The sequence below is a fragment of the Castor canadensis genome, chromosome 9 (genome assembly GCF_047511655.1).
Source record: "Castor canadensis chromosome 9, mCasCan1.hap1v2, whole genome shotgun sequence".
Taxonomy (NCBI): domain Eukaryota; kingdom Metazoa; phylum Chordata; class Mammalia; order Rodentia; family Castoridae; genus Castor; species Castor canadensis.
Window position 1 is genome coordinate 110,080,833 of NC_133394.1, and position 19,639 is coordinate 110,100,471.

Sequence of the window (19,639 nt, forward strand, 5' to 3'; positions counted from 1 at the left end):
AGAATTAATTGTTTCTCCCCAGATCAGAGAAATTACAGGAAAAAATGATACTATTATGTACACTCATCATATACCCAGATTATACCAATTTCTCCCTGTTCACATGTCTGTCTTTTAATTACCTAGCGATCACTTATTTTTATTGATGCCTTTGGAACCTACTTCTCTGTTTTCCTTTTCTTTTTACTCATGTTAGCCTTGTAATTGACTTCAATATCAATATAGTTTTAGCCATGACTTCTCAATTTCTGGGTATCTTCACCTCTCTCTTGGGTACTCACTTCCTTTGTGAGCCCTTGTCATCATCACAGCTATACCATTCCTGAAATCTCAATTTCAATATCTCACCATTAAATATCTTAACCATTTTATTCCCTATTTATACACTGCATTTACTTTATCCCAAAATTTTCTTTACTCTTATTCTCATCAACTTGTTCATAAAGCAAGAATTCTGAGTATCAGGAGTTGAAAGCCTAATTAAGTTAAGATCCACAGTAAGCTATATGTTCTAGGAAAACTGACTCATCATAAGTTTTTTCTAGGAAATAACAAAATCAAATGATAAAAAAGGAACAAATGGAGGAGAATATCATAAATTAATGCTAAACTGCATTTTGGGGAGTAGCAGTCTTAACTGATAATTCCAAAAGTATTTGACAACATCAGGAAAGTCTGATCATCCAGTTCTCATTTTCAAAAAGAAAATACTTGCAAAATTTTGGAGTGTGGAAGGTTATGATAAGGCAGAAATGATTATATGAGTAAACACTAAAGTAAGAAGAATTAATAACATGTGGAGCTTATTCATACTATAATATAGGGAGCTGTGTAGTTATCAATATTTTTACCTATAATAAGTTCTGACTGATGAGAAACCATAATTTAAAAAATTATGGGCACTATATCTACTTTTAAAATTATTACCTAAAATAAAATAGAAGTAAAAGAAATCTCAATATTTGAATTTATGTGAAACAAAAACATCACAATTTTTGTTCAATCTGTTGAATAGTTTGAAATTGTCCTTATCATTTGAGGTAGAAGAGCTGGTAATTATGATAATGGGAGGTGAGAAATGATGAATAATGAAATGAGTCATTGGCCTTCCTAAGCGCTTATTCCTAGGGACATAAATCTAGGCTCATCACAAATATTTCAGATAGATTAAGGCACATTGATGAGCATTAAGTGGTATCAAGTCACAGAATGCAGTGTCTGGGAACCTCTGTGTTCAAATTATAGAGCTGTACCACAAGACAGAGACTAAATCTGTTGAAGCTTTAATTTTAATAGGCCTCTAGTGTGTAGTTGACTTTGTTGGTCTTGGGATTTCTTGCCATGGTAATGGGGCCATAGCTAACACTAAAGACAGGACGAAAAATATTATTTTATTAACACTCTGCAAGAGAAAGCTCAGTTGATTACTAAAGAGGAATTCAAGCATAAAGGAACTAATACCAAACTAAGGGGAAATAATGCATGATTTTAAAAATAAAATCAGTTGGTCTCTAAATTTGCAGTCTTCCCTTTTGTGCAAATTATACATGTCCATCTGGAAGATTTAGTTATTAATGTGAGCAACTTTAGGTAAAGCTGATTATTGTACTAGCCAAGAGAATGTACACAAATACATTATACATAAATATGTTTCTTTCTTGACCCTGAATCATAGACTACTCAATCAACTTCTGGCATCTTAGAAAGTTAAGGAATGTGCATTAAGAAGTTCCAAAGCATGCTGGTCAGTATGATCTTGAAATACTGGAATAACACACTTCCCTAAGTCTCTCAAACCTGCAAATGAATGCTGCCCAATTTAATTTAAGATCAAGCACTGCATTTATAGAAAATGACACAAATATTAGAAATACAATTCACGTCTTAAAATGGAAAAAAATAAAAGGAGGAAAAAGATTTAGAAAAAAATTAAGTATTTATTTTGAACAAATGAAATATTTTCTGAAAGAAGCAAAATTACTGTCCCTTTACTACTGGTTTCACCAGAGGTGGGTTCATTTTAATTTCTTCTTACTGTGAGTCCCAGAAATCCAGAGGAATGTCCTAAACAAGTGTGGTACATGGTTTTCAATATGGTTTCTAATGACTCTCACCTCCTGATATTCACACTCTTTTATAATTCCCTCCCACTGAATGTAGGTTAGATTTAGTGACTTTCTTGTAAAGAATGGAATATAGCAAAAATGATCAAACATCAGTTTTACAAAGGGGTTACCAAAATGACATCATTTTCTAAAGTTCCTTTCTACAAGATCTCTTTCATATGAGTGCTTACAATGTGGCCACTGGTTTCCATCAGAGAAAATAAGAAAGAATACAAGAGAGGGAATACAAAACAGAAGCTGTCATCATTTTGTTGACAACCAGCAAGGAACTGGCACCTCAGTCTAAGAGTCCCATGAGGAAGTGAATCCTGCCAACAATCTCATCTGTGAGCTGAAAATTATGTCCTTCAGGTAAGGAAGAACACTTGCTGCTCTGACCAACACTTGGATGGCAGCCTTCTGAGACATCCTGAACCAGAAGTACGTAGCTCCTCTGAAACCAGAATCTTAATTCACAGAAACTGTGAAATAATAAATGGTTATTTTTAAGCCTGTAAGTTTGAGTTAATTTGTTACAAACAGCAGATATCAAATAAAAAAAATCTGGTTTTTGAAGAGATCATCAGTTTACGAAGATTTGAAGTTTGATTCCATTTGCATGTTAAACTAAATCAAATTGTCTAAAATATAAAGGATATATACTTTCTAACTTCCTTTAAAATAAAAATACCTTAGGTTAAATTATAAAAACATTGCTCATAAAGTAGTCATTCTTAATCAAACCCATTACCATCAAATATAGAAAAATTTATAAAGGATTTTAACAATACATAAAATTATATTTTGGATGCATGGCTTTCAAAGACAAATAAAAATTAAGTACTTTGAAACTTTTTTCTCACTACCAGAAAAAAACTGGACAGCAAATTAGTAAGGGTATAGAATGTGAAGCCAATACTATCAATACTTTTCCTGTTTAACATTTGTAGAATATTTCTTGTATTAAAAATGATACCTGCTGAAACTGTTCCAGGAATGGGAGCAGGGGAAGATAAAAGAGAATGGTAGGCAGATTAATTCATGTATATTTGATATATTGTAAGAACTTTTGTAAATGCCACAATGTACTCCTACCCAGCACAACAATAAAAATAATTTTTTAAAAATAAATTAAAGTTATAGTTAAGAACCTTCCAACAAAGAAAATTCAAGGCACAGATACCTTCACTTGCAAATTACACCAAAGATTTAAAGAGTAGACAATATCAATTGTGCATAAAATATTCTACAGGATAGAAATGGCAAGTGCATTCCCCAAATTATTTTTTTCAGAATTAAGGTGACCAAAACTACTTGAATGCCAAAACCAGACTACACTACAAAAACCCAACTTCAAATTATACTACAGAGCTATAGCAATAAAACAGCATGTTACTGGCACAAAAATACGAGAAGATCAGTAGAACAGAATAGAAGACCCAGATATGAATCCACCTAGCTACACCCAGATGATTTCTATAAGACATGAAACTTTGAAGTTAGTGCAGGAAAGAGCAAGGGATACACTGGAATTAATAGGTGTAGGCAATTACTGCCTAAAAGAACATGAATGGCTCAACAACTAAGAGAACATTTTGACAAATGGGACTACATGAAATTAAAAATCTTCTGCCCAATAAAAGAAATGGTCACCAAGTGAAGAGGTTGCCACAAAATGGAAGAAAATCTTTGCCAACTATACATTCAACAAAAGATTAATAACCAGAACATACAGGATGCTCAAAAAACTAAACTCCCAAAAATTCAATGTCCCAATGAAGAAATGGGCAAATGAACTGAGCAGAGTTTTTTTGAAGGAAGAAGTCCAAAGGGCCAAAAATACATGAAGAAATGCTCAACATCCCCGGCCATAAATGAAATACAAATCAAAACCATGTTAAAACTCTACCTCACTCCTGTTAGAATGACTACTACCAAGAACACAAAGAACAACAAATGTTGGCAAGGATATGGGGAAAAAGGAGACTTCATACACTGTTCATGGGAAGGTTTGCTAGTACAACCACTATAGAAAACAGTATGAAGTCTCCTCAAAAAACTACTATATGATCCAGCAATTACATTCCTAGGATTATTCTTGAAGGAATGTAAGTCAGGTTACAACAAAAGCACCTGCACACCCATGTTTACTGCAGCATTATTCACAATAGCTAAGCTATGGAAAGAGCTAGGATGCCCCACTACTGACAAATGGGTTAAGAAAACATGGCATTCATATACAATGGAATTTTATTTAGCCACAAAGAAGAATGAAATTATGTTGTTTGCACATAAATAGATGGAACTGGAGAACATCATCTTAAAAGCCAGGTTCAAAAAAGTCAAAGGCCACATGTTTTCTCTCATATGTGACATATAGACCTAATACAAATACAAACAACACTATGAAAAATAGGTCACACTAGGGGAGGTAACATACAAGAGAGGAAAGGTAAAAGAAGGAAGTTATGCAGGTGCATATAATTGATGTACTTCCTTTACAAGAATGAATACAGAATTTTTAAACCTGTTGAAATCACCATAAAAAGGGGACAAGGTAAAAGAAGAAAACTAGAAGAGATGAACCAATTCAGGCCATAATACATATATATATGGAAATGTCACAGGGAAACTGTCCATGTAGTTATCTTATAAAGAGAGTATAAGATAACTCTATAATTCCTCTATAATGCTCCTCACAGTATAGAGGAAGGGACCCTCAATAAAATATTACCAAGTGCACCCTAGAAATATATCAGTAAGATAACAAATCATATACAAATAAGACTAATGGTAATGCAAGATTGCATCAACATTCACAAGCAAATTCTCTCTCTCTCTCTCTCTCTCTATATATATATATATATATATATATATATATATATATATATTTATTTATTTATTTATTTATTTATTTATTTATTTATATAAAAACAGACTACAGAAAAACAGTGTATGGTCATTTAAATAGATGTAGAAGGAAGTTTGACCCAATGTAAATTCCAAACATGATGAAAATATTCAGCAAATCAAGATTAGAAAAGAATTCCCTTAACCTATGCTACATTTTATGTTTAAGATTGAATTGAATCATTTGGTTTATACATTTCACCCTACTGGTGACCCTGCCAAAATAAGTTATTTTCAAACTACATCTTTATGTAATTAATTTAAAATCCTTTATGGAATTACAGGATATTTTTGATATCTGCCACAAATGATTATTTTAATATTTTTACAGGTAATTGACTTTCAGCATTTCTTTCTAATAGTATCGAAAAAATAAGTTATTCATTAAAGTCATGCTTGCATTGTAAGTTTAAGACTCTACTTTCTATAAAATGGTCCATATATGCAAATTGTCCAGATGAATGAAATTTACTTTGAAATATTTACATAAATGACAAAAGAGCTAAAAGAAATCAAAAACACAAAGAATGTAAAAATAGAATTCTGTACATTCTGAAATTGTCTGCTCTATCATGAAAACATGCTAACTTACCATAGGAGTAATGATACAATGCTACATGCACACTAAGCACCAACGACCTTTCCCAAGCTACAGAAATTCAGGACAAACTCATTCTTATCCAGGGTCAGAGCCCCAGTATAAGTCAAAAAAGTCATGTGTTTCCATATGTTTGAGAGTGTGAACATAGCCAAGAGAAATTGCATTGGCTTAAATCCCTTTCTCTCATGTAAAACATTGTGTGTGAAATTTTTAAAAAAATATTTTCACAACTAGAGTGTAAGGCCATTGCTTAAAATAGTGTTTGTTTTAGGAGAACAACAACAAGATTCCCTTAACATTCATATTTGTGGACATCCTGGACTTCAATTAGCCATGGGGATGTTTATAACCAAATAAATAAAAAATAAGAGAAACCAGCAACAAAGTCTTCTGAATAAAAAGGCAGCTATCATATTGTGAATGCATTACCTGTGGCCCAGGCTGTGCCACCTCCTTTATGCACATTATCTGAGATCCTTACAATAAACTAGTGAAGTGGGCACTGTTATCCTCATGTTGCTGAAGAGAAAATTGTACCTCTGAAACCTGAAGTCCCCTGGAAAAAGCTTAGGTACTTTTCCAAAAATTCACATAGTTGTGAGGCCCAGGGTGCAAGCACACTGTAGGCTAAGGACAATATTCACCCTTTGCATCTACTATTCCTCATTCTCAGTACAACTTTGGCTGCACATACCATCCTTAAGGAACTTTTAAGCATGCTCTAATAAAGTATAATTACTTATAAATTATAAATATGATTTAATAACTATAAATTAGATACATATATACTGAAGCACATTGAAATAATGAAAGTTAAAGGTTGTTGCAAAATAAATTTAAGTAGAAGTTGCACTGTATTCTTGCACCCTCTATTGGAATATATTAAGAAACCATCTGGTGCATTCACCATACATAAGATGAGTAAGTTCAGTTACTAAGTGGGAAGCCCTCTATATACTCCAGCTGTTCTGAACACCTGTGTTTGTTGCTCACACATCCTCCTCCTCCTCGAATGACCTTACCAGCACTTGTCAAAATCCATTTACCTTTCAGTATTAAGTCCAAACATTAGCATCCTAGAGAAGTGGCCAGTCTTGTTTTCATGACCTATCCATATGCAATTATAATATTTTATAGAATTTATACTTGTTTATGTCAACTTCCTAATTCATTGAGAGCTTCTGAACTGAACTGAACTAAAATGAAGTGAAATCAAACCAAGTCTACATTGTATCTCTAGTATATAGAACAACCACTGGAGAATTGCAAGCATCACTTGGGAATGAATGAGCAAAAAAATAAAGCCAGCTCTCCTTTACGTTCCATGCAAATCCTATTGTTAACACTATATCCCTGTAACATTAAAAAACTAGGAAAATAAATAAAAATGAAACCTAATATTATCTGTATCCCCATCAGCTGAGAATACAGCTCATGTGTGCAAAAAAAGATAGAATTACAAAATCAAAGAACTGTAAACCAAGAAAAGGACTTTAGCCTATGCACAGCTAAGGGCAACAACAGATCAACAGAAATAAAAATAGTTTCAACAAAGAAGAGAGAAACTGCAACAACACACACAAAGCAATGAGAAAAATACCTCAAGGAGTGTGTGTGTGTGTGTGTGTGTGTGTGTGTGTGTGTGTGTGTGTGTGGCTTTCTTAAACCAAAACACAAAACTTTATTATGTCATCTGTAGAAGCCAGACAACTATCTAGTACCATCTAATACTGTTGGGTGTAAATATTTGGATTGCATACAGTATTGGCATCTATTTTTTTTAATTCTACCTGAAAATCAGAAGCAATGGAAAGTGCCATCTGATATTCATCTAACAAACGCATTAAAATTGCTTATAGTTATTTTTAACACTTCCTTAGCAATGTGCTAAGCAGCTTCTTGAAAATTTATGTGGATGTGCAAATAAAGGTCACATACCTATAATGGTACCCATTAGAAGGTTGTCTTTTGGACACATGCAGTTATGAATTTTTATAATTTATTGTAAAACAAATTTCTAAGTGACTACTTATGAAGTTATTTGTATTTCTAGAAAAACAACCAAATTGAAAATTGTTTAGAGCTACGAAACTAGAGCCTCACTTAGAACTACTTTTCCTATGTAATTAAAAAGCAAAATCTGCCCAGTGTATTGCATCCCTACAAGGTTAACAAAGCATAATTGAATTTCTTATATATGTGCAAATGGACATAATAACTTACAGAAAACCTAATTACAGTATTTTGTGAATGACAGAAAAAGTATTATGTTTCCAATTGCAATGAAATATTAAAAGAGGATTTATTTAAGAAACTAATCAACCTATTATTAGGTCTAAACTATCTCTAACCCATTAAGTAATTTATGTAGTGTTTTAAGATTTTTCATTGATCCCTCGTTTGAGTCAATATTTTCATAGTATATACTAAAGACAGTTTTCTTAATGCCAATGTAAAAGTAAATAAATAAAAAACAAACACACAAATAAGGATTCAAAGTAACTGCCTTGCAAACTTTCTATATAAGCTGATTTGAAGTGTATAGGACATATATTTTTCTTTGTGGCTCTTGGTGCCATTGAGATAGTACTACGCAATTAGAAGAAGCAGAACCCAAACAAAATCTTTCTGTCTCTCCCCTAATATAATACCTTCACATAATACCTACAGTAGACTGAAAGGCACACAGGCCTACATAACTTTTGAAGTCTTAATTATTTCAAATGTTTAATTAAAGCTCCAGTGAATGTCACATACACAAAAATAACAACAGCCTAAGCAGCAAGTAGTAACACAAGAAACACAAGGATATATTGTGTACAATGTACCATTTGCATTGAAGGGAAAGAAAAGTAAAAAAAAAGAGGAAAAAATTTAAGAAAGATATTTATAAGCAAGGTCATTAGTTTCCCATTAGCCTGTACTACATAAAGGGGAAGTTTTATTTCTCTTATGCAGGTTTCACATAAGAGGTGCAAATTTAGAATAGGTGCAATATTGACAGCCTTAGAATCAAAACTTCTCAGTCTAAGAAGTAAATTCTAATTACTCTGTAGCCTATGATATGCATCTGGCATTTCCTCTCAGCAAGGAAAGCACTGTGTTTTCTCATAGTGTGTTTCCTAAAAACAATACCTAAGCCATCACATGAATTCATCTTGCTTTTAGGTAACAAAGTAAGAACAATAGGTAACATGCACAGACCAGCTATTATTCCAGACACTAACATGTGTTATATCTTATTTCGTAACCATCATCACCTCATCAGGAAGGTACAATTCCTTCCTTATTATACAATGGAGAAAAAACATATGAAAATGTCTTATAAACTGGCCAAGTTTTCCAGGATTAGAAGAACCAGGGGGGGAGGATCCATGATGGTGACTGGGGCACAGAAGCAGCCAGCCTGAGCTCCATGAATCAAAAATCTTGCTGAGATGCTAGAGACATACTTGGCACAAATAAAGCACAAAGGAGAATCAAAAGTTCTACACCCTGAACCTCTAGCCTGTAGAAAGCTTCTCCATGCCATGTTACACTGTGAAAACAGGTGGGTTGTCATCACCCCCAGCCACTGGTTCCAAACCTGCCTGGGAGACATTCAGCAGACCAAACAGGAGAGCACCAAGGGCCATGCAGTTTTCCCCCAGCCATTGCTGCAATAAACCAGCATAACCCCCTGGACAGATCCCCCTCCTGTAAAAAAAAAACCTGAACAATAAATAAGGAGCTGAAAACTAGCACACAGCAGATGGGGTAAGAACTCTGAAAGAGCACCAGGGAAGGGGGGAAGCAAGGAGCTGATCTCCACAAAAACTATCAGTAAACAAATGGCTAGAAAGGCAGAAAGGCCAACGGTGGGCAGGTGATAAGCCGCTGTCTGAAATACGGCAGGTAGCAGACCACAAAGATCATCTCCTGAGCCAGTGAGCAAAGCCCAAAGTCAAACAGCTCTGCAAAATTGAAAAACAAACAGCAAACCTCCACAACACACTGACAGCAGGAGGCCAGCTGATGGATCACTGACTTGCCCCAGAGAAAGGAGGCAAGGCAAGGAAACAAGGTCCCAGTAATCAAGCACAGTGAAAACTCAACTGCAAAGCAGGATGACTGGTGGGCTACAAAGCTGATCTCCTGGATCTGCAGACAATATACAAACTTAAACTACCACATCTCACTGAGGGAGGAGCTGACCAAGCAGCTGCCTCTGAAAGACAGAAGGAAAAAAACCTACCCACAAACAACCACCTGGTGAGACTACAACAGAGCTTCTACTTAAATACCAACACCAGGATTGGATGCTGGAGGAGTAACACCAGAACTTAAACTAAGACTGAAATTCTATTGCTCCTGAACCTGAAGTTTTTTTGTTTGTTTGTTTGTTGTGTTTCTTATTTGTTTGTTCATCTCTCCCCATTGGTTTTTTTTCTTTTTGTTAGTTTATTATAGTGAATTATTTAATACTAAATTACATCCAGACCAGGGACAGAAATAGCACACACACAATTAGCTAAAAACCCAATATGGCCACAAAACAAAATTAAATTAAGGGAAAGAAAACAGGTGACTGATACCACCAACTAGCCAATCAAGAAAATAGTTGCACAGTAGCAAGCAGAGCAAAGGGAAGAACAAAAAGAGATGGAAACCAATCTCCCCCCAATATAATTTAATACAGGATTCAGAGGGAAATGAAGAAAATAGATACCCAGTTCCAGACTCCAAAAAAGCAAAGATAAATGACACCAAGGAACCCAACAATGTCCATGAGAACATCCTCAAAGAAGAAATCCTGAGAGTAATCAGTGAGAATTTCATGGAGATGATACTAGACATGGTTAACCAAAACATACAAGAGGCACTCAAGAAATTTTAAGACACCAAAAATAAAGAATAGAGACAACACAGAAACAAATAAATTAACTAATAGGAGCCCTAAATAAACACCAAAGTGAAACAGAGAGCACTATAAATAGAGAGATAAATGAATTAAAGATGAAAATAGACAATATTAAAAAGGAAGTGACCTATGATATGGAAAATATCAGAAAAAAGAATGAAAGAGAAACACAAAACACAGTGGAAGGCCACTCCAGCAGACTAGAACAAGTGGGAGACAGAATCTCTGAACTTGAAGATAAAACGGAAATTAAAGGAAAAACTAAAGAGCTATTAGTCAAACAACTCAAGCCGTATGAAAGGAATATGCAAGAGCTCACCAACTCCATCAAAAGACCAAACATGAGAATCATGAACAGTGAAGAAGGAAAAGAGGTGCAAGCAAAAGGGATTCATAATATAGTCAACAAAATAATAACTGAAAATATCCCAAATCTAGAGAAAGTTATGACAATTCAGGTACAGGAAGCCTCCAGGACACCAAGCAGACTTGACCAAAATAGACTTCCCCATGACACATTATCATTAAAACAACAAGCACAGAGAATAGTGAAAGAATATCGAAAGCTGTAAGAGAGAAAAAACAATTAACATTAAAAAGGTAAACCCATCAAAATCACGGCAGATTTCTCAACAGAAACCTTAAAAACAAGAAGGGCATAGAGTGAGGTATTCTGGGCACTGAATGAAAATAACTTCAACCCTAGGATACTTACCCAGCAAAACTATCATTCAAAATAGATGAAGCAATAAAAGTCTTCCATGATAAGCAGAAACTAAAACAATATATGACTACCAAGCCACCACTACAAAAGATTCTCCAAGGAACTCTGCACACAGAAAATGAAAGCAAACAAAAACATGACAGGACAGGAAGTACCAAACCACAGAAGAAAATGCAAGGAATCAGAGAGTAACATTGATTCAGCTGTGCACAATCAAACCCTTAAACAACAAAAACAATTAAATGACAGGAATCACCACATACCTATCAATATTAATACTGAATATCAATGGATTTAACTCCCTCATCAAAAGACAGTTTGGCAAACTGGATTAAAAAGGAAGATCCAACAATCTGTTGTTTACAGGAGACCCATCTCATAGACACAAACAAGCACTGCCTTAGGGTGAAAGGCTGGAAGAACATTTACCAAGACAATGGTCCCCAAAAACAGGCAGGAATACCAATACTTACCTTGGACAAAGTAGGTTTCAAACTTACATAGATCAAACAAGGTAAAGAAGGACACTCCATAGTAATAAAAGGAGAAATACACAAAAGGAAATAACAATTATCAACCTATATGCAACCAATGTAAATGCACCCAATTTCATCAAACATACCCTGAAGGACCTAAAAGCATATATTAACTCCAACACAGTGGTTGTGGGAGACTTTAATAATCCCCTATCACCAATAGGTAGTCATCCAAACAAAAAATCAATTAAGAAATTCTAGAATTAAATCACACCAGAGATCAAATGGACCTAGCTGATGTCTACAGAATAGTTCATTCAACTTCCTCACAATATACATTAATCTCAGCAGCCCATGGAACTTTTTCCAAAATTGATCCTGTCTTAGGGCACAAAACAAGCCTCATCAAACATAAGAAAAGAGAAATAATCCCATACATTCTATCAGCTCACAATGTATTAAATCTAGAAGTCAACAACAAAAACAACAGCAGAAAATATGCAAACAATTGGAAGCTAGCTGAACAACACATTGCTCAGTGGGTAATCGAGGAAATTAAAAGGTTCCTGGAAGTTAATGAAAATGAAAAAACAACCTATTAGAATCTATGGGACAAGGCAAAAGGCAGTCCTAAGAGGAAAGCTTATAGCTATGGAGTGCATATGTCAAAGGGACAGAAAAATCTCAAATTAATGATCTAATGCAAAAGAAGAGATAACAACAAATACCACAGAAATCCAGGGAATCATCAGAGACTACTTTGAGAACCTATATTCGAATAAATTTGAAAATCACAGAGAAATGGACAAATTTCTAGATACTTATGACCACCCAAAATTGAACCAAGATGATATTAATCACCTGAATAGATCTGTAACACAACAAGAAATTAAAGCAGCAATCAAGAGTCTCCCAAAGGCTTCATAAAACTAGAAAACTTCTACACAACGAAAGAAATGGTCTCTAAACTGAAGAGACCACCCACAGAGTGGGAGAAAATATTTGCCAGCTATACATCAGACAAAGGACTGATAATCAGAATATACAGGGAACTTAAGAAACTAAATCCTTTTAAAATTAATGAACCAATTAAGAAATGGGCACATGAACTAAACACAACTTTCTCAAAAGACGAAATTCAAATGGCCAAAAAACACATGAAAAAATGCTCACCATCTCTAGCCATAAAGGAAATGCAAATCAAAACCACACTAAGATTCCACCTCACCCCTGTTAGAACAGCCATCATTAAAAACACCAACAACATGTGTTGTCGAGGATGTGGGGAAAAAGAAACCCTCTTACACTGTTGGTGGGAATGCAAGCTGATGCAACCACTCTGAAAAAAAACTTGGAGGCTTCTTAAAAATCTAAACATAGATCTGCCATATGATCCAACAATCCCACTCCTGGGGATATACCCAAAGGAATGTGACACAGATTACTCCAGGGGCACCTGCATACCCATGTTTATTGTAGCACTATTCACAATAGCCAAGTTATGCCCCACTACTGATGACTGGATTAACAAAATGTGGGATTTATACACAATGGAATTTTACTCAGCCATGAAGAAGAATGAAATCTTACCATTTGCAGGTAAATGGATGGAATTGGAGAATATCATTCTCAGTGAAGTTAACCAGGCACAGAAGACCGAAAATTATATGTTCTCCCTCATATGTGGACTTCAGATCTAGGGCAAATGTAGTAATGTTGTTGGACTTGGATCACATGACAAGGGGAGAGCACATACGGGAGATATAGGAATAGGTAGAGAACCCAAAACATGAAAGTGTTTTATATCCACACTCCAGAGGAACTAGTACAGAAACCTTAAAGTGACAGAGGTTAACATGAGAAGAACATGAGAAGGGGATCAGGGACCAGTGTAAAGATCAGTTAGAGATGAATCAACTTGGGTTGTAACACATTTGTACATGAAAGCAATGCTAGGAATTTTTCTGTGTAGCTATCCTTAACTCAACTAGCAAAAATGCTTTGTCTTCCTTATTATGCTTATGTCTTCTCTTCAAAAAATTAGAGATAAGGGCAGAACAGGTTCTGCCTGGAAGTGATGGGGGGAGGGAGGGATAGGGTCAGGGAGGGGGGCAGGGGGGGAGAAATGACCCAAACAATATGCACACATGTAAATAAATGAATAACAAAATATTTTCAAACAAAAAGTCTCCCAAAAAAGAAAAGTTCAGGACTTGATGGATTCTCTGCTGAATTCTACCAGACCTTTAAAGAAGAACTAATACTAACTCTCCTTAAAGTGTTCCATGAAATAGAAAAGGAAGGAATACTGCCTAACTCAAGCCAGTACTACAGTAATCCCTAAACCAGACAAAGTCACCTCCAAAAAGGAGAACTATAGGCCAATCTCTTTAACGAACATCAATGCAAAAATCTTCAATAAAATAATGGCAAACTGAATCCAACAACACATCAGAAAGATCATTCACCACAACCAAGTTTGCTTCATCCCAGGGATGGTTCAACACACACAATGTAATACAGCACATTGATAGAAGAAAAGACAAAAACCACCTGATCATCTCATTAGATGAAGAAAAAACTTTCAGTAAGATCCAACACCACTTCATGATAAAAGCTCTAAGAAAACTAGGAATAGAAGGAATGTACCTCAACATTGTAAAGGCTATATATGACAAACCTACAGCCAACATCATACTTAATGAAGAAAAACTGAAACCATTTCCCCTAAAATTAGGAACAAGACAAGGGTGCCCACTATCCCCACGCCTATTCTAAATAGTCCTGGAAGTCCTAGCCAGAGCAATTAGGTAAGAAGAAGAAATAAAAGGAATACAAATTGTTAAAGAGATTGTCAAAATATCCCTGCTTGCAGATGACCTGATCATATATCTTAAAGATCCAAAAAACTCTACCCCAAAACTCTTAGACACAATAAACAGTTACAGCAAGGTGGCAGTATGAAAAATCAACTTTAAAAAAATTATTAGCTTTTCTATACACCGACAACAAACAAATTGAGAAAGAATATATGAAAATAATTCCATTTACAACAGCCTGAAAAAAAGTCAAATCCCCAGGAGTAATCTTAACAAAGGATGTGAATGAACTCTGCAGAGAGAACTACAAACCCCTGAAGAAAGAGATCAGGGAAGACTACAGAAGGTGGAAAGATCTCCTGTGCTCATGGATTGGTAGAATGAACATAGTTAAAATGGCTACACTACCAAAAGCAATCTACACATTTAGTGCAACTCCCATCAAAATCCTAATGACATTCATCACTGAGATTGAAAAATCTACCCTAAAGTTCGTTTGGAAACACAAGAGACGGCGAATAGCCAAAGCAATACTCAGCAAAAGGAGCAATGCTGGAGGTATTACAATTCCCAACTTCAAACTATATTACAAAGCAATATAATAAAAACAGCATGGTATTGGCACAAAAACAGACATGAAGACCAGTGGAACAGAATAGAGGACCCAGATATGAATCCACACAGCTATGCCCACCTTATTTTTGACAAAGGCACCAAACACATACAATGGAGAAAAGACAGCCTCTTCAATAAATGTTGCTGGGAAAAGTGGTTATCTGCCTGCAGAAAATGGAAACTAGATCCATGCTTATCACACTCTACTAGTATCAAGCCAAAATGGATCAAGGACCTTAATATCAAACCTCAAACTCTGAAGTTAGTGCCGGAAAGAGCAGGGAATACTCTAGAAGCAATAGGTATAGGCAAGGACCTCCTCAATAGAACCCCAGCAGCTCTGCAAATAAGAGAAAGGATGGACATATGGGACTACATGAAATTAAAAAGCTTCTGCACAACAAAAGAAATGGTCTCTAAACTGAAGAGACCACCCACAGAGTGGGATTAAATATGTGCCAGCTATATATCAAAAGACTGATAACCAGAATATACTGGGAGCTCAAAATACTAAACTCCTCCAAAAATCCATGAACCAATAAAGAAATGGGCAACTGAACTAAACAGAACTTTCTCAGAAGAAGAAATTCAAATGGCCAAAAAACACATGAAAAAATGCTCACTATCTCAGGTCGTAAAGGAAATGCAAATCAAAACCACACTAAGATTCCACCTCACCCCTGTTAGAATAGCCATCATCAAAAACACCACCAACAACATGTGTTGGCAAGGATGTGGGGAAAAAGAAACCCTCATACACTGCTGGTGGGAATGCAAGCTAGTGCAACCACTCTGGAAAACAATATGGAGCCTCCTTAAGAAAACTAAACATAGTTCTGCCATATGATCTAGCAATTCCACTCCTGGGAATATACCCAAGGGAATGAGACTCAGGTTACTCCAGAGGCACTTGCACATCCATGTTTATTGTAGTGCTGTTCATAATAGGAAAGTTATGGAAAAAGCCAAGATGCCCCACCACTGAAGAATGGATTAAGAAAATGTGGTATTTATACACAATGGAATTTTACTCAGCCACGAAGAAGAACGAAATCTTATCATTTGCAAGTAAATGGGTGTAAGTGGATAACATCATCCTCAGCAAGGTTAGCCAGGCTCAGAAGACCAAATATTGTATGTTCTCCCTCATATGCAGACTTTAGACCTAAGGTAAATGTAGTAATGTTGTTGGACTTGGGTCACATGACAAGGGGAGAGCACATATGGGAGGAATGGGGAAAGGTAGGAAATCCAAAACTTGAAAGTGTTTGATGTCCCCACTGCAAAGGAGCTAATACAGAAACCTTAAAATGACAGAGGCCAATATGGGAAGGTGACTGGGAAGTAGTGGCAAGGTCAGTAGAGATGAATCAATTCGGGTTGTAATACACTTGTGCATGGAAGCAATGCTCGGAATCTCTCTGTATAGCTATCCTTATCTCAACTAGCAAAAACGCTTTGTCGTCCTTATTATTGCTTATGTTTACTCTTCAACAAAATTGGAGAAATGGGCAGAACAGGTTCGGCCTGGAAGCGAGGGTGGTGAGGAGGAAAGGAAGGGGTGAGGAACAGGGGGGAGAAATGGCCCAAACAATGTATGCACATATGAATAAATGAATAAAGAAAAAAAAGAAGTGCCAGGCTTTGACTTACATATTCACAATTGTTTAGACTTTCTAACCACTTGATTATGTTTTCTACTCTTTGATAAACTTCATCTAAGTCAAAGTCAATTCTACTACATTTGAAAATGTGTATTAAAATTTAAGCAGGAGAAATTCTTTTGGAGAAACTCACTATTAAAATTATACTTAAGGTGATTTATTGTGTAGATTTCTATCCTACAATATGCAAATACATTAAGCAGTGAATTCATGAAATACAAGCATGCCTACATCCATACATACCATATCTTCTCATTTGTATCACCAATGAATCTTAAATTATCAATAGTCAATATAACACAAATTCATTTTTTGTCAACTGAAGCAATCCACCAAGGGCATATGTGAAAACACTTAACTTCTATATCTATCATATCTTTTACTCTCTTAATTTGAGCAACAACTTTTCTTTGGCCTAAATTTCTGGGAAGCTGATTTAAGTGGAGCTTAAAGGAAAAAGGAGGTAGAAAATCACTTCAAAGATACCAACAGAGTCCAGAGAACAAAGTAACTTTTCTTTTCATATGACTCAAAGTATATTTGTACCCAGAAGTCATTGAATTTAAGAGAGTTTGCAGACTTTTCACCACTCAAACTTTTGTCATATGATGTCTTCTGCTTTCCTAAAGAAAGACCATGGCTGGTTTTCCTTTAATGATAAGTGTGAGCACTGTGAGAATTCTCCAGAAAGCTAAAATACTTGTAAGTTTTCTTCCTGTTCTCTCTAGGCTTTTGCATATGCCATTACCAAAAGAATCTTTCTGATATAATGTCAGGATGACCATGACATAACAATCAGAATAAATTTGTGAGCACCTAGTTGGTATTAAGTCTGCAAAATATGGCCCTAACCTTATGTGAACAAAGCCATGAACTATTTCAAATTACCATCTCTTACCTTCTTCTTGGCATACAAACCCCAAAGGCCCCAGAGTGTACCATATTATTATGTTGCTCAAATCTTATTCCTGTTTTCATTCTGGGTGCATTTTATTCCTTGCCCCTATTTTCTTTGTGTCCTTGTTTCTTAATTTCTTTGTTCTTTGCCCCTTCTTTCTCTTTCTAATTTTTGTTATCTTGCAATATAGTATTTTCAGGAACAAGAAGGATAAACAGTTAATGAATAAACAAGTAAAAGTTATCAATTAAGATAGCCAGGTACTGAAGGAAAAGAAATCCTAGAGTATGGGTCTGGAATGTCTTCTAAAGGCTCCTGCACTAAAAAGCACTTGTTCTCCAACCTTTCACACTATTGGGAAGTGATGCATGGAGAGTCCCTGGTCTCTTCTGCTTTCCCTTTCATTCCAACCATGAGATGAACAGTTCACTCTACCATAAGCTTCTGCCATCATTAGCTGTACCTATATTAGAAGCCTAAAAGCAATGGGTCCACTGGATCATGGACTGAAACCTCCCAAAGTGTGACCAAAATAACCCTTTTTTCTCTTTAGAAGCTGATTTATGGCAGGCATTTATTACAAGGAGGGAAAGCTGACTAACACTGGGGAAGCTTCATGGCTTTCAATTTAGAGCACCTCTTGTGCAACTCTTTTATACATATTTGGATATTTTAATCTTTGATTTGGAAATAAACATAGTTAAAAAGATAATTCACAGAATATTTCAAAAGAAGAGAAGCAGCATCTGTTTTAGCATGATGTAGAAGTATTCACAGGAACTATTGTTGCATTGGCACCTCTGCCCCAGCAGGTGGAAAATAATTCAGTAGCATTTACTCTCCCTCAAAAGTATATTTAATTTATAATCATTTAGGAAAAATTTAGGAGAACTATTTCTAATCATCCTGTTTGAAAAAGTCCTGTTAATGCAAAACTCAGATGCTCACATTGTGAATGTGTTCCAAAGAGACAGTAACAAGCATTTAGTTTATATCAGAACAAAAGAGAACAGCTCAACACTAGTCTCTAATGTACTGGGATCTTGGTTATTTAAACTCAAAGCTGATTTATTATGGACTGAATTATCATATGCTCACCTTCCCATAGAGGGAATATAATTTTTATAATCTTGGCTAACTTAAAATTTCTGAGTTGAAAAGACTATCCAATACTTTGATCTGCTATAGGGCAAGACCCAGATAGAAGGGCAGCTTTTGTTTAATCAATACATCTTTGGATATGGGAACACAATCCCAAAGAAAATGTAAGGAAATGAGCTAAGTATGGCCAGGGAAACTAAATGGAAAGGGGTAGACCTGGTTTTGAACAATATTGTAAAAAGAAATCATGAAAAAATAGAAGAGGCAAAGGAGGAAACCATGAGTCAAGAAGTATGGTAAAAAGTTGGAGCCTAGAAATCATGGCCAGTAAAAAAGTCTCCAGTGGCAAAAGTATACTGACTTTTTTAGGATTTGACAGTTCACAAAGGTGCAGCACAGAGTCCTTTCCATTGCTGTCAGATGTCAGGATAGCCTTTTACACACGAGTGACTTGTCTAGATGGTTTGCAGGAAATTAAAGAAAAAGGATTATGTGCCAGTCTGATTCCATGTGGTGTGGACAAAAGGAATACAAATGATAATGAGTTCAATGCAAAGGGGAAGTTAGAGTCAGATAGAACATGTCCTAAAAACCCATAGAAATTTAGGGAGGATTTGCACTGTACATGGGATGGGAGCCCGCTACTACATGACTTGTATCAATAAGTGAAATCTACATAAGTTTACCCCATAGAAGTTGAGAGCAGAATAGTGGTTACCAGCGGCTGGGGAGAAAACAGGAAGAAGAGAGAATATTGACAGGTTGACCATTGTGTATTAAGTTAAAAGGAGACAAAAGCAAGAAGTTCTAGTGTGCCACTGCACAG